The sequence below is a fragment of the Bolinopsis microptera genome, chromosome 1 (genome assembly GCF_026151205.1).
Source record: "Bolinopsis microptera isolate Bmic1 chromosome 1, MBARI_Bmic_1.0, whole genome shotgun sequence".
NCBI lineage: Eukaryota > Metazoa > Ctenophora > Tentaculata > Lobata > Bolinopsidae > Bolinopsis > Bolinopsis microptera.
The window spans coordinates 620,989-640,487 of NC_087072.1; the positions used below are offsets into that span (position 1 = coordinate 620,989).

The window sequence follows — 19,499 nt, forward strand, 5'->3', positions numbered from 1 at the left end:
ATGAATATCAAAATAAGGTAGGTGGTCGTTTCGAAGTAAGAATCCTGCAGCTGCACTGAATTAACAGCAGTAAGCGTAGTACATTCCATGAAAAGTTAGTTGCTGAGAACAGGACTTGAATCAGTGGCGTAACGAAGGGCCCTGCTGACCCTGCTGTGCAGGGGGGCGCTGTCTTATGGGGGGGGGGGGGGCGCCAAATCGTCGTTTGAATGTGGAACAATTTTGAAAAAATTTTGAATTACCGGCGTATCCTCTTATATTGCCTAATTTGTTCAATTTTAGGGAGGGGCACCAAAAGGAGAGGGGGCGCCAACAGGGGGGCACCTTTTCGGCAGGGGGGCGCCAACAGGCGACGTTACGCCACTGACTTGAATCCACAATCTCCCAATGAACGCTTGGATGCTTTAAGTTATCTCGGCCCCACTCAGTCCCAACAATTCACTTATTTGTACTACTAAATTATTTACAAGGAAATATTCAAAAATATTCATATTTACCCTTCTGTACTGAAGGGGACCCTTGGCATGGTCACTCATTTAACCCTCACACATGGTTTCCATTCGGCTGATCAGACCGGGAAGCTGCATAGACCCGATAGAGTCCTTAGCTGAGCGTCAATGACGCTCACCTCAGGGACTAATGATGCACCAGCGGGGAACCGAACCAATAGCCTTTCGATCGTGAAATCTAACTCCCGCCCCTACACCACCAAAGACCTGCAATTTAATCTTTCAAAATTCCGTTGGGTGCACATACCCAACAGAGTCTTTAGCTGAAAATATCTCAGATCGATTTTGGGCGTTTTCGACCACTTGTAGTTGAAATTCTTAAATATTAGATATCCTAATTTATAACTTTTAATCAGAGTGAATTAATAATTGATATTTGATAATTTATTTATTTGATAGTTTAGTCTGATATTGATATTAATATTGATTATATTGATATTTTTATTATTGAATGAAGCTAACTCCAGACATAAATAATACTACTTCTATTAACAAAGGGACTTGGAGTATAAACGACCAATTTTGCATAATTGTCTATCTAACCAAGAATTCAGGAGGCAAGGGTGGGTGCGTAAACTTTATGGTCTGCACTCTCAGATCCTGTATCACCCTGGATTCATTTCGACGTATTTTTGGTAAAAGTATATATACTTTCTGGTCACTCTCTTGCTACTCCAAGTCCCCTTTAGAAGATATATGGTCTAAAGTTTGCGCTAGTTATATTTATAAAATATGTTTTTGTCTGCTTTAACTGATACTAAATAAAATTGTTGTTTTCTTGAAAAAATTGTTGTTTTCTTGAGTTTTATTTATGCTATTATGAAAAATATATCAAAACCTCAGGAAACAACAATAGATGGCAGATTGAGCAGCGATGCTTGAAATTTGTGCAAATGTTGTTTGATTTGCATTTATCAAGAAAACGACACCGTAGAATCGTTTGTCGTCATGCAGTAACTTCAGTAAGCTACTAACTCACTAATGTGCAAATCTGAGAAATTTTGAGTAAGCGCTCGATTTTTGAATTAGGATATATGATGGAGCGAATGTGCGCGGCGCGCCTCTGATTTTCGCTTTTATGTATTTTCAGCGTGGCTGTTAAGTTTATTATATTTAAATGAAACTTTAATTGAAAACTTTAATTGAAAACTTTAATTGAAAACTTCGGTTGAAAACTTGAATTAAAAACTTTAAATGAACTTTGATTCTTATCTCGATGTCAAACCTTCGCCGCTTGGTGAGGCACAAAGGTGCAGTTTGCCGATCTACCTAAGGTTGCGAGAAGAATTATTTGATGCGCGGCGCGACCCAGTAGTGCATCGCGCTACAAAATGAACTTTAATCTAATATTGAATTTTGATTATAAAAGATTTTAAAAATATATCTAATGTTCAAAATGTAAAAAATGCATTATTAAAAATTGTTTAAATTGAAAAATATAAAGGAAAAAATGTTTACACCACATACATAAACTTAAAACAAAAAACATGTGTTTAAATATGTATTTCAATCTTTCAAAAATTCATGTAGATTTGTTACATCAAAAACTGGTACTGAACAAAATTAAGGAAGAAAAAAAATTGAGCCGCGCATTTAAAGATGTTTTACCTCGAACTATAAAAATCGAACGCTTTGACAACATTTGTCGAATTTCTTCAAAATTGACTTAGCAGATTTATTACTTTACTTCATGGTGAAAAAACACCATTTGCTAATATAAAAAGTGGTGCTTTGTTGTTCAATGCCCCTTGAGCGACGTTTGCATGTATTTGGACTAATTTCTTACTTTCATATGTATTGGTGGATGATGTTTGGTTGGATGACGGACGCCAAACAGCTACAGCTTTGAAGTAAGACTATAAATTGTGTGTAGCTAAATGAAATTTTACTGGGCCGCGCTCAGCCTGTCATTCCGCCAAATCTATATTAATGAACATAATAGCCTGGGGTCCTCAGGTAAAATGAAATTGCACAAGGTAGACGTTAAAAACTAGTGGAGCCGCGGCAAAGTAGCAAAATGCGCGGGCAGTTCTAAAATTTATAATGTCGCCGCGCCTCACGTCTTGTATCTTTGTATTATTAGACAACAACATCAAATTCACTGTCCATATTTTGTAACAAAATCTAAAATTTCATAATACATGGTGTTGTATATGTTTTAATATCACTATAACTAAAGCGGACAAGCTTTTTATTTTACAACAATATCATTCGGTCTCCTTGTCACTGTAACACTTTGAAAGAAACACGAAGATTGAACAGCGAGACAGAGAATGGACAGTGAGACAGAAATTGAACAGTCAGACAGAGAATGAACACCGAGAAAGATTGAAAGGTAAGACAGGGAATTAACTCTAAAATAGAGAATGAACACTGATGCAGAGATTGAATAATGAGACGGAGAATTAACGTCGAGACAGGAATGAACAGTGATTTAATAGTTAAACAGAGAATGATCACTGAGAAAGAGATTGAATAGTTAAACACATAATGAACGTTGAGACAGATTGAATATTGAGACGGAGAATGAACGTCGAGACAGAGAATGAACATTGAGACAGAAATTGAACAGTCAGACAGAGAATGAACACCGAGAAAGATTGAAAGGTAAGACAGGGAATTAACTCTAAAATAGAGAATGAACACTGATGCAGAGATTGAATAGTGAGACGCAGAATGAACGTCGAGACAGAGAATGAACATTGAGACAGATTGAATAGTCAGACGGAAAATGAATGTCGAGACAGAGAATGAACGCTGAGACAAAGATTGAATAGTTAAACAAGAAAATGAACACTGAGACAGAGATTGAATAGTTAAACAGAGAATGAACGTTGAGACAGATTGAATAGTGAGATGGTGACAGATCGAATAGTTAGACGGAGAATATCATAATATGGTTAGTTTAATATCTAATATCTAAAATGATTGCACGGCTTTTAAAGTAATATATTATCAAACATAATCTTATCTATGTTATCTATATTAGTTTCTTTTGTAAATATAGGATGCCACATCATTGGCGGTATCTGACAGTTTCTTATATAATAATGCACGGACATCATCGTCCATCACGTCAAACTCGGGATCATTAACGAAGGAAGTTATTCTGTTTGAAAGCTCCCGCCAATCTCCTTTATATAGTCTATGTCCCGTTTCTTCTTTCTTTTATCCCCATTTCCTCCAACCTCATCATCTTCTACTTCTTCATCCTCGTCTTCTGATGCTGGATAATCGCAGCATTTGTTTACATCTGCATCAGCTGGCCATATCCCAATATCACTTCCTGCAAAAATAATATCGGATTTTATATTTTGACTATTATAAGAATTGGAAGCAAAGCAATAGGGAAAACCTTGCAAACCCTGCGGAGATGTGATTTATGACTCTGATGGCAGAGAGTGATAACCCACTTTAACAGACAAAATTATCTTTGTCTTTCCAACCCTGATAACAACCAGAGTCCACACGGATACCTCGCCTCGGAGGTCGAAGTAATGCCCTGCCTTTGATATTGATAATAATATTTACTTTAGGAAACTTCATATTTTCTCTACAAGCAGGCTCCACACCTCCTACATCGACGCGGACGCACGGCCATAGCACATGAACGAGTTATGAACCTCAATTTTGTCTTGTCTATTCAAATTGGAATGTAAACATGCATACAGATCAATTTAACAGACCTTTATCTTTTACGAAGAACGGTATGTTTCTGTAATCTTCAGGTAGGTCCTCCCATTTCATTGAACCATCATCGATAGCTTGAAAAATATGTCTGCAGGGGATGTGAGTCCTGCTGAAGTTTCTGCAGGTGCAAGTTGGTCCTCTGATGTTCAGTTGGTGGGGCTCAGACTGGTGAGAGGATTTCACATGGAATACTCCATCAACGACCTTGCACACTTTGCTTGACCGTTTACCTTCTAAAATTACTGGCTGTTATTCAAAAAATCAAACCAAGAGAAAACACATAATATTTTGTCGCTTTATAATTCAAATTATTACTACAAAAAAATACTCGATTCTCCAGAAATTTGCCTTGCACATATAATGTAGTAAGGAGAATAACTACTGAGCTAAATATAGAGTAACACTGACGAGGACAGAGAGTACTTACTGTTCTCAGGAGAAGGAAACCCTTGGTCTACTGTTTTGAAGAGAACTAGAGCGTTACTACTTGTCACTTGTCAGAGAGTTAATACTGAATGGAACAATAACTGCTGAGAGAAATGTAGAGTAACACTGATGAAGACAGAGAGTTAATACTGAGTGGGAGAATAACTACTGAGAGAAATGTAGAGTTACACTGATGAAGACAGAGAGTTCATACTGAGTCGGAGAATAATTACTGAGGGAAATGTCTGAGTAACACTGATGAAGACAGAGAGTTACCACTAAATGAGAGAGTAACTACTGAGGGAAATGTAGATTAACACTGATGAAGGCAGAGAGTTAATACTGAGTGGGAGAATAACTACTGAAGGAATGTCTAGAGTAACACTGATGAAGATATAGAGTTAATACTGAGTGGAAAAGTAACTACTGAGGGAAATATAGAGTAACACTGACGAAGACAGAGAGTTAATACTTTAATACTGTGTGGGAGATTAACTTCTGAAGGAAATGTCTAGAGTAATACTGATGAAGATAGAGAGTTAACACTGATTGGGAGAATAACTACTGAGGGAAATATAGAGTAACACTGACGAAGGCAGAGAGTTAATACTGAGTGGAAGAATAACTGCTGAGAGAAATGTCTAGAGTAACACTGATGAAGACAGAGAGTTAATACTGAGTGGGGGAATAACTACTGAGAGAAATGTAGAGTTACACTGATGAAGACAGAGATTTGATACTGAGTGGGAGAATGATTACTGAGGGAAATGTCTAGAGTAACATTGATGAAGACAGAGATTTAACACTGAGTGGGAGAATACCTACTGAGGGAAATGTAGAATAACACTGATGAAGACAGAGAGTTGATACTGAGCGGAAGAATAACTACTGAGCGAAATGTAGAGTAACACTGACGAAGACAGAGAGTTAATACTGAGTGGGAGAATAACTTCTAAAGGAAATGTCTAGAGTAACACTGATGAAGACAGAGTATATATATTATACAGCCGTTGTCAGACCTTCTCTGACATACGCTGCGACAATCTGGCTCAATGGTGTGTCCAAAAAACATAACCTAACAATCCTTAGCAGTGTACAGCGGCTGGGGAACATCCTCATAACAGGAGGGTTACCATCGACTCCTGGAGCAGCACTAGTATAGACATCATCACCGGAATCATCCCTATTGATCTGGTGATGGAAGAGGAAGCAGCAGAGCTCTCAGACTCAAATCCAACAACCAGTGGATATATGAGCCGATGGTAAACAAGAAGGGCAACCTAACCACCCACACAAAACTTAATGAACAGTTACTAAAGGCTATCAGTCTCAACTCTGAAGGACAAGATCAACAGACAACATCACTGAATGTTGACATTGGTTTCAACACAGAAATTCCCCGACTCTCTGAGTATGAGGTAATCGAGAATGACACCAATACTATACAATGTTACACAGACGGCTCCAAAATGAATGAAAAAGTTGGAGCAGGAGTGATCATTGTGGACAACGACACCCCACATGTGAGGAGTCATACCACCAAGGAATCAACTCAACCGTCTTCCAGGCCGAAACCTTTGCCGTAGGCACTGCGGCAAAAATATTACGGGAATCTGGGACCAAAACTAGAAAAATAAACATAAACTGCGATAGCCAGGCGACAATAATGGCAATGAGCAACATCAAAGTCAAATCTAAAAGCACCAGCACGGCTATAAGTGAGCTCAACCAACTAGCAATGGACAATCAAGTCCTACTACGATGGATACCAGCTCACAAAGGCTACGATGGCAACGAAAAGGCAGACTCTCTTGCCAAAAAAGGCTCCGACAATCTGGACTCCGCTCAAGTGCAACTACCAATACCAAAAGTATTATGGAAGGGAGCACTGCGGAGTATAAGTCATCGGAAGATGAGGGAAAGATGGAGAACTTTACCCCACACTCACTTTAAACGAGTATGGAGACAAAAGTTCGCCAGATCAATCCCGAAACTTGGCAAAGAGAGCACAAGAACAGCAACACAATTCCTCACGGGACATTGTGAACTAAACTACCATATCAATAAGTACAACGGTCCCTAAAACCTGTCCACACTGTCTCATGAAAGAGGAGACAATGAACCACTTTATTGGTCAGTGCCCGAAATGGTCTTACCAGCGAGGAGGATACTTTGACTCCTTCTACCTCAGTGTGACAGATATAGTGGACAAGTTCTCATTACCAAGGATCATCGGCTTCATACAAGCAACAAAACGTTTTACCAATGTGGAGAGGACAAGGCTTAACCTTGCTTTCTTCACAGATTAACTGTACCGGGGTAAGCACAGGGCTTCAATGCTCCATCTTATAGTGGTTTTGATCTATTCCTTAGTAGTAAAGACCACTGCCCTCTACGAAGAAGAAGATGAAGACAGAGAGTTAATACTGAGTGGGAGAATAACTACTGAGCTAAATATAGAGTAACACTGACGAAGACAGAGAGTTAATACTGAGTGGAAGAATAACTGCTGAGAGAAATGTAGAGTAACACTCATGAAGACAGAGAGTTAATACTGAGTGGGAGAATAACTACTGAGAGAAATGTAGAGTTACACTGATGAAGACAGGGAGTTGATACTGAGTGGGAGAATAATTACTGAGGGAAATGTCTAGAGTAACACTGATGAAGACAGAGATTTAACACTGAGTGGGAGAATAACTACTGAAGGAAATGTAGAATAACACTGATGAAGACAGAGAGTTGATACTGAGTGGGAGAGTAATTACTGAGAGAAATGTAGAGTAACACTGATGAAGACAGAGAGTGAACAATGAGTAGGGGGACATAAAATATGAAGTGCATGATTGTTGAATTACTCACACTGTAAGTTTGATGTTATTCGATGAACCAACAAATCTCACATAGGCACAGAATTTAGTGATCGTTTCATCGTTTGGAACACCAATAAAAACCTGAAAAATGGAAGTAATGATGTATTATATAATTATGTAGGGGACAAGGTTACAACGAAACAGAACATGTTACAATCATCAAAAAGCGAGGATTTTATATCAAGATTAATATACAATGTAAATGTAATATATTATATTTTATGTAATATATTAATATTATTATATAAAGGATCATAGCAAGTATGTTGAACCTGATCATAACAATTTGAGGTTTCAATACTTACGTCTTACATACCTAAAGCCAGTCAATATCTGTTTCAATGTTTCTATCATGGCAGTCCAGAGTAACTATAGCTGTATTCTCTTGCATGTTTATTATCAGTTTCGCATCAATGAGGCAGAAGGAAGTCACTGACGAAACGTATGCATTCAGCATTGCACAACTTGCAATGCACCTATTATGTTGGTAACCGTTGATGCTGTCTGTCACAGCAGATGAAAAAGCACTCGAAACAACGACCATGTAGCTCTTTCAAATTCAAGCTGTATAACTATAGTCTATAATGCATATTATAATATGATCTAATGATGCAGGCGAAGCTAGGTCAGGAACGCAGCAATGTGAACCGACGAAACCGGAAACAGGTAACCAAAGATCTCTGAATTCTCTGGTCCATTATTCAGTTCTGATGTTTCACACACATACCTAAAATGAAGTAAATGTTATGAACAGTTATTTTTTCCTTTTCACCCTTTTGAAAAAAGGCAATAGTGAAAGGTTACAAATGGAGGTTTTTGCAGAAAAACGTGGATTTTGGAGAACGAGATAGGTGGGTTTAAATATGTCGTGTGTCCTTCCTTCCTTCCTTCCGTTCGTTACCATGCAACGAAAAAGTTGGGCGCGCGCGAGGATTGCTTGCGGAGATGTGATGTATAGATAGCCTGTGATCTATGAATGCGCGGCGCGACTGTGTTTTAATGTATATGATGCATGTAATGTATAATATTACTATTAGGTAATACGCCCAATTTGTACGTGGCACGCGTAGTGTATTGATGTGTACACGAGTATAGTTCTACGGCAATTGAACTGAATTTCAAGTGTTTCCCGTATTTGATGCATAATTTATCAATATTATTATCATGAAGATTGAAGTGAGCTGATTGGACCTTACACTTAAATTTATAGTAAATGTGAAATGGAAATCTAGCGTCCGCCAAAACGAAACAACGGGCGCAATTCTTGTTAAAAGAATACTAACTTGTATTATTTTTCTTCCCAATATAATGATATACCAGTAGTTTGGCAGTCCAATATATTTTCTTATATAAGATAACTGTATCGAGTGTACTTCTATATTATATAACAAGAATCAGCTCTACAAAAGAGAATTGGAGTTGCTAAAAATAGCAAAAAAAAACAAATACATCTAAGTTGAGGTCAAACACAATGAAAAGTTTTCCAATGTGAAATTAATAGAAACATTTCCAATGGGAGTTTTTTAGAGGGTGAGACCTTTTTTAAATAAATTCAATGTCTAAAACAGAATTGCATATACTGCATAGGCTCAATAAAATGTGACCTCCAGATCAGTAAAATTAGGGGCTCTGGGAGACCTGCATAGAGTCCACTAGTATTTAATATTAGCCTGTACTGGCTCAATAAAATGTGACCTCCAGATCAGTAAAATTAGGGGCTCTGGGAGACCTGCATAGAGTCCACTAGTATTTAATATTAGCCTGTACTGGCTCAATAAAGTGTGACCTCCAGATCAGTAAAATTAGGGGCGCTGGGAGACCTGCATAGAGTCCACTAGTATTTAATATTAGCCTGTACTGGCTCAATAAAATGTGACCTCCAGATCAGTAAAATTAGGGGCTCTGGGAGACCTGCATAGAGTCCACTAGTATTTAATATTAGCCTGTACTGGCTCAATAAAATGTGACCTCCAGATCAGTAAAATTAGGGGCGCTGGGAGACCTGCATAGAGTCCACTAGTATTTAATATTAGCCTGTACTGGCTCAATAAAATGTGACCTCCAGATCAGTAAAATTAGGGGCTCTGGGAGACCTGCATAGAGTCCACTAGTATTTAATATTAGCCTGTACTGGCTCAATAAAATGTGACCTCCAGATCAGTAAAATTAGGGGCGCTGGGAGACCTGCATAGAGTCCACTAGTATTTAATATTAGCCTGTACTGGCTCAATAAAATGTGACCTCCAGATCAGTAAAATTAGGGGCTCTGGGAGACCTGCATAGAGTCCACTAGTATTTAATATTAGCCTGTACTGGCTCAATAAAATGTGACCTCCAGATCAGTAAAATTAGGGGCGCTGGGAGACCTGCATAGAGTCCACTAGTATTTAATATTAGCCTGTACTGGCTCAATAAAATGTGACCTCCAGATCAGTAAAATTAGGGGCGCTGGGAGACCTGCATAGAGTCCACTAGTATTTAATATTAGCCTGTACTGGCTCAATAAAATGTGACCTCCAGATCAGTAAAATTAGGGGCTCTGGGAGACCTGCATAGAGTCCACTAGTATTTAATATTAGCCTGTACTGGCTCAATAAAATGTGACCTCCAGATCAGTAAAATTAGGGGCGCTGGGAGACCTGCATAGAGTCCACTAGTATTTAATATTAGCCTGTACTGGCTCAATAAAATGTGACCTCCAGATCAGTAAAATTAGGGGCTCTGGGAGACCTGCATAGAGTCCACTAGTATTTAATATTAGCCTGTACTGGCTCAATAAAATGTGACCTCCAGATCAGTAAAATTAGGGGCGCTGGGAGACCTGCATAGAGTCCACTAGTATTTAATATTAGCCTGTACTGGCTCAATAAAATGTGACCTCCAGATCAGTAAAATTAGGGGCTCTGGGAGACCTGCATAGAGTCCACTAGTATTTAATATTAGCCTGTACTGGCTCAATAAAATGTGACCTCCAGATCAGTAAAATTAGGGGCTCTGGGAGACCTGCATAGAGTCCACTAGTATTTAATATTAGCCTGTACTGGCTCAATAAAATGTGACCTCCAGATCAGTAAAATTAGGGGCTCTGGGAGACCTGCATAGAGTCCACTAGTATTTAATATTAGCCTGTACTGGCTCAATAAAATGTGACCTCCAGATCAGTAAAATTAGGGGCGCTGGGAGACCTGCATAGAGTCCACTAGTATTTAATATTAGCCTGTACTGGCTCAATAAAATGTGACCTCCAGATCAGTAAAATTAGGGGCGCTGGGAGACCTGCATAGAGTCCACTAGTATTTAATATTAGCCTGTACTGGCTCAATAAAATGTGACCTCCAGATCAGTAAAATTAGGGGCGCTGGGAGACCTGCATAGAGTCCACTAGTATTTAATATTAGCCATTGCACAAGCTTGGAATGCGGTTCTCATAAGGAAATTAGCTCCTTTGGCTACAAAATAGCACGTATGGTTTTGAACATATATAATATGTTTTTTGATATTATATATCAATTAATCGCTGTTTCCTGACTTTCTACACTCAACAAAAATGTGTTTCTCCTATATCAGGCACAACAATGTTATGTCCTGAAACCATGCACTAGTGTTTCTATGTTTAGTAGGGTTTCCGGTCATTTATATATGTACAAAATTGTTCGTCTTGTAACCACCAGTATTATTATTTTTTCTATTATATAGAGTTTTTGACATTTTGGAGATATTTGTGATGATGTTATGTCATAATTTTGTACATTACTTTACCAGCGCCAGAAAAAATATGACATGCTGAGTCCTTCTCTTCACATGTATTTGCAGAATTATAAAATGTTTTCCCCAGCAAGTCATTCCTGACTACTGTTTGGGCAGATTTTAAGATGGGTTATTAACTGGTTTGCCCTCAGCTCAACCGACTTTTTACTTTACTTTTACTTTATCAGATGTGATGCTGCTGCACATTGGCTAAATGGATTGGCCTGGGGACATTTGGTTCAGTAATTTTCATGCTTAAACACTCCTTTTTTGACAAAACACATATATGCTGAAATAAATACACACTTATTTTAGGCTTGGTGGTGTATGGGCAGGATTTGAGTTTCCAAATCGTCGTTTGAATGTGGGACAATTTTGAAAACTTAACTTAAGTACTAGCAAAACTGCGCGTTTTGCTCTAGATACACACACTTTTTTAGAGATTTTACCGGTGTATCCTCTTAAATCGCCTTGTTCAATTTTAAGGAGGGGCACCAAAAGGGGAGGGGGCGCCAATAGGGGGGCGCTTTTTTCGGCTGGGGCGCCAACAGGCAACGTTACGCCACTGCAAGCGACCCTGCTAAAAGATCTAGAATCTTGTAAGGGTCCCCTTCAGTCAGTACAGAAGGGTAAATATGAATATTTCGAATATATATGGCTGGTGATATCGAAATGGAAATGGGGGAGGGGTGGACAATGAAAGGAGACAGTTGCCCTAGGGATAAGGGATGAAAGGGGTAAAATAAAGGAGGGTGGAGGTGACTTGAGCCCTGGGATGGAAAATAGACTGTACAGAAGCCAGGAGTTCTCTCAGTGGCGTAACGTTGCCTGTTGGCGCCCCCCTGCCGAAAAAAGCGCCCCCCTGTTGGCGCCCCCTCCCCTTTTGGTGCCCTTCCCTAAAATTGAACAAATTAGGTGATTTTAGAGAATACGCCGGTAAAATCTCTAAAAAAGTGTGTATCTAGAGCAAAACGCGCAGTTTTGCTAGTACTTTAGTTAAGTTTTCGAAATTGTCCCACATTCAAACGACGATTTTGCGCCCCCCTAAGACGGCGCCCCCCTGCACAGCGGGGTCAGCAGGGCCTTTCGTTACGCCACTGAGTTCTCTCTTTCTCTTTATCTTTTAAAGGGGACCCTTACAAGATTCTAGATCTTTAATAGGGTCACTCATTTAACCCTTGCATGTGGTTTCTCATACACTAAGGAGGCTGCATAGACCCGACGGAGTCCTTAGCTGAGCGTCAATGACGCTCACCTCAGGGACTAATGATGCACCAGCAGGAGGAGTTAGGTGACTCCTAAGTCATCCAGGTGTTTGGGTTCAATGAAGCGTTTGGTGCAGTTTACATAATAATCCCTCAGGGACTAATGATACACCAACATCCCTGAGATGAGCGTCATTGACAGACATATGTTCGTAGATGCAGTATTTGACCTGTGATGAGTTCAACTGCCGGTCTGCATTTCATTCCGTTGATGAGGGTAGAGCTGAGGTTTTTAAAAAATGGTCTCATGTTTGTTGTGTACAGCAATAATATCATGATCTTATTTAAATTTTATCTGGAGATTTGATCAGCCAATAACCACTACAAAGCAATTGTATCAATTGTACATACAAATTTAGATGAACTGTCTAATATGGTTCTGTGTGCAGATTTTGATATGCCGGGTTTACTTTGTATTTTCACGAAGGAATTCTTCACCAAACTAATAATTTTATGCTGGAATGGAATCCGTTCTGTAAAAGTGTAAAGGTTTCTTTATATTTCAGAAACAGCTTTTATTTCCTAACAGCCACTGCTTCCGTCCCAGCCTTCAGCCTTGATATTTTAATTACATCATATTTGATCGAGATTGTTAGGAAAGTTTATTATCAAGAGTATCAAACCCTGATTTTGTTGCTGGTATTACTCTTCTCATCATATTGATATAAAAATTGTTAATAAATTGTTTATTATAGTAGTAATAACTAATATGGTTCTGTGTGCAGATTTTGATATGCCGGGTTTACTTTGTATTTTCACGAAGGAATTCTTCACCAAACTAATAATTTTATGCTGGAATGGAATCCGTTCTGTAAAGGTTTCTTTCTATTTCAGAAACAGCTTTTATTACCTAACAGCCACAGTAATATGGTGTGTTTCACTGCGTTGTCATACTGGGTTTTGCATTGTTTTTTTTTGAAACCTTCATCAAGTAGATATATAGCATTGTAGGTCAATATTTTGGTTGATTTTCCTTTTCGTATAATGTACTGCATAATGTATCTACTGCTAACTGCAAATAATTCTGTTATCTCGACTTACTTATTTGTAGGAAACATGTTCGAAAGGGAAACGTCGGTTACCAAGATTCAAAATGATGACAAAAAGAGGAACATGTTGAAGTACCTTAATATTTTTTTGCTAACCGAAGTGAAGGATAAGCTGGACTTTCTCCACATGTTAGTAGATGTGTAACGATCACGTTTTGAGAGCTAACAACCATAGCGCAGCTGCCAAGACAATTTTTACTGATACATAAATTATATGATGAGCTGAAACTACACTATCAGCCTTGCAGAATAAGAATAATAGCCTACAATGATTAGAAGATATTTCAACTGTTCATATTTTCAGAAAGACGTTCACACCTACGAACATTGACAAGTTGGTAAAAAGCCTGCAGTGCGATCTAGATTGTAAGTATCCTCTGTTAGCCTCTCCTCCACACTTCTTTTTATTTGTTCATAAATTGGAAGCATTGTCATGGATTCTTTGAACAAGTGGTTGCGCAAAACGGTAGTTTAAAGGGCTTGGGTTGTGGTCTGGGTTAATGTTGTGTAACGGTAAGGGTTAGAGTCGGGGATCGAGCTATCATAGCTCGGAGCTAGGCCAGGTTTAGGTGTAAGACAACGTTTGAGATTTAAAACCAGGGGGCCAACGATCGTGAGGTGAAATGTCGAGGGGTGAAAACCCGTTTAATTCCATGTGATGGATTGTTTAAAAAAGTGGTCGAAAGGACGATTTAAAAGACCGTACTTGATCGTTGAAAGTTAATGATTCTCCTCTAAGACGTATAGATATATGTAGATACGTTTTAAGTCATTAATATACCAGGAGAGAAAATCCGCATCTTATTGATGAACTATGCTTCCTTTCGACCACTCTTTTATCGACCAATGAAGTCACGTATGGGTAAGGTACTATGTGATCACTGATCAGGTATCTACTCCACTTACTCATTCGGCTGTAATTACAGTGCACATTGATGAGAAAAAAGACAAGACTTCGGCAAATAGGAAGTTGCTAATATCTACAATCTGTGAGCTGATCACCGCCCTCAAAAAGATAAAGGTAAGTAATTATACTTGATGTCACAGATCTTCCGAAATAAGGTCCTGGCAGTGGGATCAATTAGAACATCCGTAATCAGATTGAGCTGTACATGATAAGCAGGCATTTTGCTTTGTACAAGTTTAAACAAGTTTCCCGTTTTTTACTTTACTAGGTTCCAGTTGATAATTACCGACTGCAACATCACCTTAGTTCAGTCGGGTGGAATGTTTGCAGTGTTTATAATTGCCTATGCTTCAAAAACATGCTGTGGCATACAGTATAAACAATTTCCTGAACAGGGAGGTAGGAGTGGTGATGGACAGAGTGGAAGTCTGACAAAGTTAGACGAAGACATCAAGAAAGTTTTTTGGAACTTCTTTACAGCTAAAGACGACAAGGTTTGAATATAGTTCTTCAACTTAACAGTTAATATTCTCACTGATTGAACATAAATTGATCATTCCCCCCTGAGTCCTGATAGGTATTGATTATGAATCGCTTTCACGTGGTGTATTAGATATTACATTAGCTATTAATTTTACCTACCATTGACCTTTAGCAACCCGGAGAAGACAGTGTTGATGGAGGAGAACAATTGGCAACAACTGTTAACGAGGCTCCGATCAGGGTCTCTAATATTTTCGAGAGATGCGACATAGGTATACATATTGTTACATTATAATTATACCATAGTGAAGCTCACTCATATCACTGTATGAGAATTTCGCTGTAACTCATGACCGACGATAAATTTGCCCTACCTTCTCTGATCGTCTGTATCAGTATAGCCTATCTTGGGCTTTAAAATGAATTGCTGCATTATGGTTAATCGTAGGCGATTCCCAGGTGCTATTCAGAGAGTGATAAAGAAGATGCCCCCGGTTCCCGTCACGAAACCTGGATCATTGACAGCCCCCGAGAGTGAACAGAGTGAGTTATAGCTATTTTAAAAGTCATCCGGATGGGTCACTAGGCGCTACCTGTGCTGAATATGCTAATATTTGTTTAGTCATTTTTTGTACTATCTACTGATCGTAGAAACAGTTTTGTGTCATCGTCAGAGCGGACTCCCAGTTTGAAATTTTATGGGTTTACAATACGATTCTTCAAGTAGGAACATCCTGCAATAAACTTCGTTTTCATACACTAATCCGCTGTGACGTTTCCAGGTGCTGTTCAGAGAATAGCTTTGGCCATCCGGAGCGAGCCCCGGGCCCCCGTCGCAAAACCCCCCGTTCAACCGGACACCACACCAGCAGCCGGGCCTGCGCCTCCAACCGGCAAGGTCCGAAAAGACCACATATCCAGACTTCAGAAAGAGTCCGAGAGTCGCCTGAGTGAGTTACAGCTATTTCTAAACATCATTTAGAATTATCGCCTGTAATATGGATGGGTCACCACTCACCAGGCGCAGGAAGAATTCATCTTTGGTCAATTAAAGTTGATACTTTCATCTTTGACCATTTTTTTGTACGATCTTTGTGACGAGTAAAAATTGGAAACCGCATTATTTAATCAGACTTTTGTGTGATAACTGATGCGTTCGCCATAATACAAAACTCCCTAACCTTAAGGCGTAAGGTTTCCCTCTGTGCAACGTCGAAAATAACTTAGTCACGCCTTTATCATTTCAGAGAGACGACATCTTCACCCCAAGGGCCTCCGAGATACTTCGGCGACAATGGTTGAGGAGGCTTTGAAGATCAATCCGGTGATAGGTAATAATTCAAGTGCAACATATCGTTTTTAAACTTTCGGACATTAATTTTTCTTCAAGTCGAAGATTGCATCGCCGTTTCCACACAAAGGTAGCTGGTTTGACGCACATCAAGTCTATTTTAAGCGATATAATACCCATTCACGGTCGAAATGGGGGGTTAGTAGATATGCAATCGAAACCACTACAGTTTTAGGTCACTATAAGTCACGTTTCACTTGGTATGTGTATATAACTCAGTTCTAAAGTTAAAACTAACCCACTTCTGCAGGTTATCTCAGAAATCCATCTCTTTACTTTTAGCAAATTTCATGTCTGTTTGAACCTCAGTCTTTTATCAGGAGCCGTGGCCGAACAGGCGAGACAGATCCTCCAGGAGGATAGATGGGATGTGTTCGGCAAGAGTTTTGCCCAGCTGTCGGCTGTCGCATATCAAGGTAACTTATTTATAGGTATTCGATCAAACAGTCCCGGAAAAAATTGGCTCACCGGCGCGGCCCAGCCAAAATATTTGCTACTCTTTTTTTGCAACAAAAAATCCTTGATCACGTCCAAATACTAGGGTCTCCCCAACAAAATCTTGCACCGGTCGAAAGCCGCGAGATTTAACTACCTAGACAAAACAATCTGCCACAATCTGCTTTCCAATCCAATAAGTTTGCACAGGAAAAAAACTGAATTCGTTTTGTTGATATGATGTGTGGTCAAAGCAACCTGTCTCCATATAATACTATCCGTACAACAACAAGAAATGTAGGATCATTGAATCTTTGGCGACTAATGTGGGGGGGGGGGGGGGGGGGGGGTAAACCCTATTTTTGACTCATTTTGCCTCATTTTTCCCTTTTTTGGCTGCCCGAATGAGGTAAAATAAAGTAAATTTCGGCAAAAACATTTGTCTCTAAAAAGGCTCAGAAACTAGATTCATTTACCTCACTTTACCTCATTTTACCTCATCCCAATTTTGGCTGCCCCGAATGAGGTAAAATGAAATTGACCCCCCCCCCCCCCCCCACTAATGTTTAGAACTCTTTCAGACGAACTGGAGCTCATGGAGCACGCAGGAAAGATCCTACTCAAGATCGCGGCAGACGCGAAGACAGTAAGTAAGATTCAGTCTCCTCCTCATTACTCGAATTTGTTGGGTCAGTTATTTAATGAAAAATTTTTACCGTTAAATTGTGTGGCTGTGTTGTCTGTGACATCGTTTCCAAGTGGGGAACATGGTTTATTTTTAATTAATTTTATCATAAGAACAGGTCCAGCTTTATTATTAATTGTATATTATGCAGAGTCTGTGAAAACTGTTCATTTCAGGCTGGAACTGATTGAAAAGCCTCCTTCGGAGCTCTTCGGACGCAGCTTGTCCCTCGACGATTCTCCTAACCATCTTGTGGATTCTGGGGAGAGGACAAGGACAAGATTGCATTATTATTTTAATTATGTCAACCCGATTGAGATCCAGAGATAAGTTATGGCTTCCCATCTTAGACCACAACTCAGCTCTTTATCTGCATAAAAGAAACACCACCCGCCAGATTAAATTCACTTAAATTCCATCATTTGTATTAGGTCAATGAAACTGCATACATAACAAGCTTAGACATTTCCTCGAATACACCTGGAAAAAAAATGGATGTATACTTTTGGAAGTACATAGAATCTCCTGGGAGACCCTATAAAAAATCTTCGCATTTTTCTATTGGCGTTTTTATAAAACCTGATAAATAGAGCTCCTGATCAACGATACTCATCGTTTTAGCATCCAATCCTTTCAGAATGGTAAGAATTTGAGTTTTAGAGTTGCTTTTAAAGGGTTCTAAAACTTAACTCACTTCAAATTTAAGCAAATATATGGCCTGATATGTGCTCAGTATTTTGTTACACGTGTATTTGTATTTGTAACACGTGTATTTTTAAGAATTGGTAATTTAACACTTGTAATTATTTTTGTAATACGTGCATGTATTGTTTTGACTAACACGTGTACTTTTCTAGAACGTGTTTTTTAAATGTCCTCCGCCAAGTGACAAGCAGTCCACACGGCCAATGTTGCGTGAACTGCTGTCTGCTACGGTGATCTTATTCACACAAAAGGAATAAACTAAGAATAATGTTCATTTATTTATCATACTGTGCTATGTTTTCACGTATTTGATTTAATATCTTTATCTGCCTAAAAGAATTGTGTTATCATTAAGTCATCAAGCTTCGTAAACTCGACATTTTCAATAGCTGTGGGCTAAACAAGTTTTCGCCATATTTCAGTCACCGTTAATCTTGTTATCATTATATCTGGTGGTTTTTTAACCGAACCAATGCATCATATTCCAGTCCCGCCAAATTGTGACAAATACTGGCAAATTTTTAAAAATTTTCTAATTTGCCGCAGACGCGATTACTGAAACCTTATGAAAGCTTTCGGCGCGGCTGACATTGTCATGCTTTCAGGCGCGCGACGTTTCAGGCGCGCGACGTTTCAGGCGCGCTACGTTTCAATTTCACTCGTAGGTGGGCACACCAGTGTTGTGCCCACCTATGAGTGAAATTGAAACGTAGCGCGCCTGAAACGTCGCGCGCCTGAAACGTCGCGCGCCTGAAAGCATGACAATGTCAGCCGCGCCGAAAGCTTTCATAAGGTTTCAGTAATCGCGTCTGCGGCAAATTAGAAAATTTTTAAAAATTTGCCAGTATTTGCCACAATTTGGCGGGACTGGAATATGATGCATTGGTTCGGTTAAAAAAACACCAGATATAATGATAACAAGATTAACGGTGACTGAAATATGGCGAAACTTGTTTAGCCCACAGCTATTGAAAATGTAGAGTTTACGAAGCTTGATGACTTAATGATAACACAATTCTTTTAGGCAGATAAAGATATTAAATCAAATACATGAAAACATAGCACGGCATGATAATCGAATGAAAATTATGTTGACCATCAGTCTTAGTGCCATGTCCGCAAGTGTACTTGTCCCCTTTTGAATCCATGAGCTATTGGGACATTAGCGGACATGGTTTTTGGGACATTAGCGAAACTAGAGTTAACGAAGCTCAAGTTACCGAAGCTTGATGACTAAATGATAACACAATTCTTTTAGGCAGATAAAGATATTAAATCAAATACGTGAAAACATAGCACAGTATGATAAATAAATGAACATTATTCTTAGTTTATTCCTTTTGTGTGAATAAGATCACCGTAGCAGACAGCAGT

At 39.1% G+C, this 19,499-nt stretch overlaps 1 protein-coding gene and 2 long non-coding RNA genes across 3 annotated transcripts in view; 2 read left to right on the forward strand and 1 right to left on the reverse strand.

Annotated features, from left to right (window-relative positions):
• LOC134816918 (transcription activator BRG1-like) overlaps positions 1-19,499 on the forward strand; it is a 762,051-nt gene that overhangs the window by 581,368 nt on the left and 161,184 nt on the right. The window lies entirely within an intron of this gene.
• Positions 4,285-6,859, reverse strand: LOC134825849 (uncharacterized). The gene is made up of 3 exons (XR_010161628.1): positions 6,782-6,859; positions 4,627-4,710; positions 4,285-4,432 (listed from the first exon to the last, which is right to left on the reverse strand). It is a non-coding gene; the product is annotated as an uncharacterized LOC134825849 (long non-coding RNA).
• Positions 16,671-17,897, forward strand: LOC134821563 (uncharacterized). Its single transcript, XR_010161027.1, has 3 exons — positions 16,671-16,716; positions 17,317-17,381; positions 17,597-17,897. It is a non-coding gene; the product is annotated as an uncharacterized LOC134821563 (long non-coding RNA).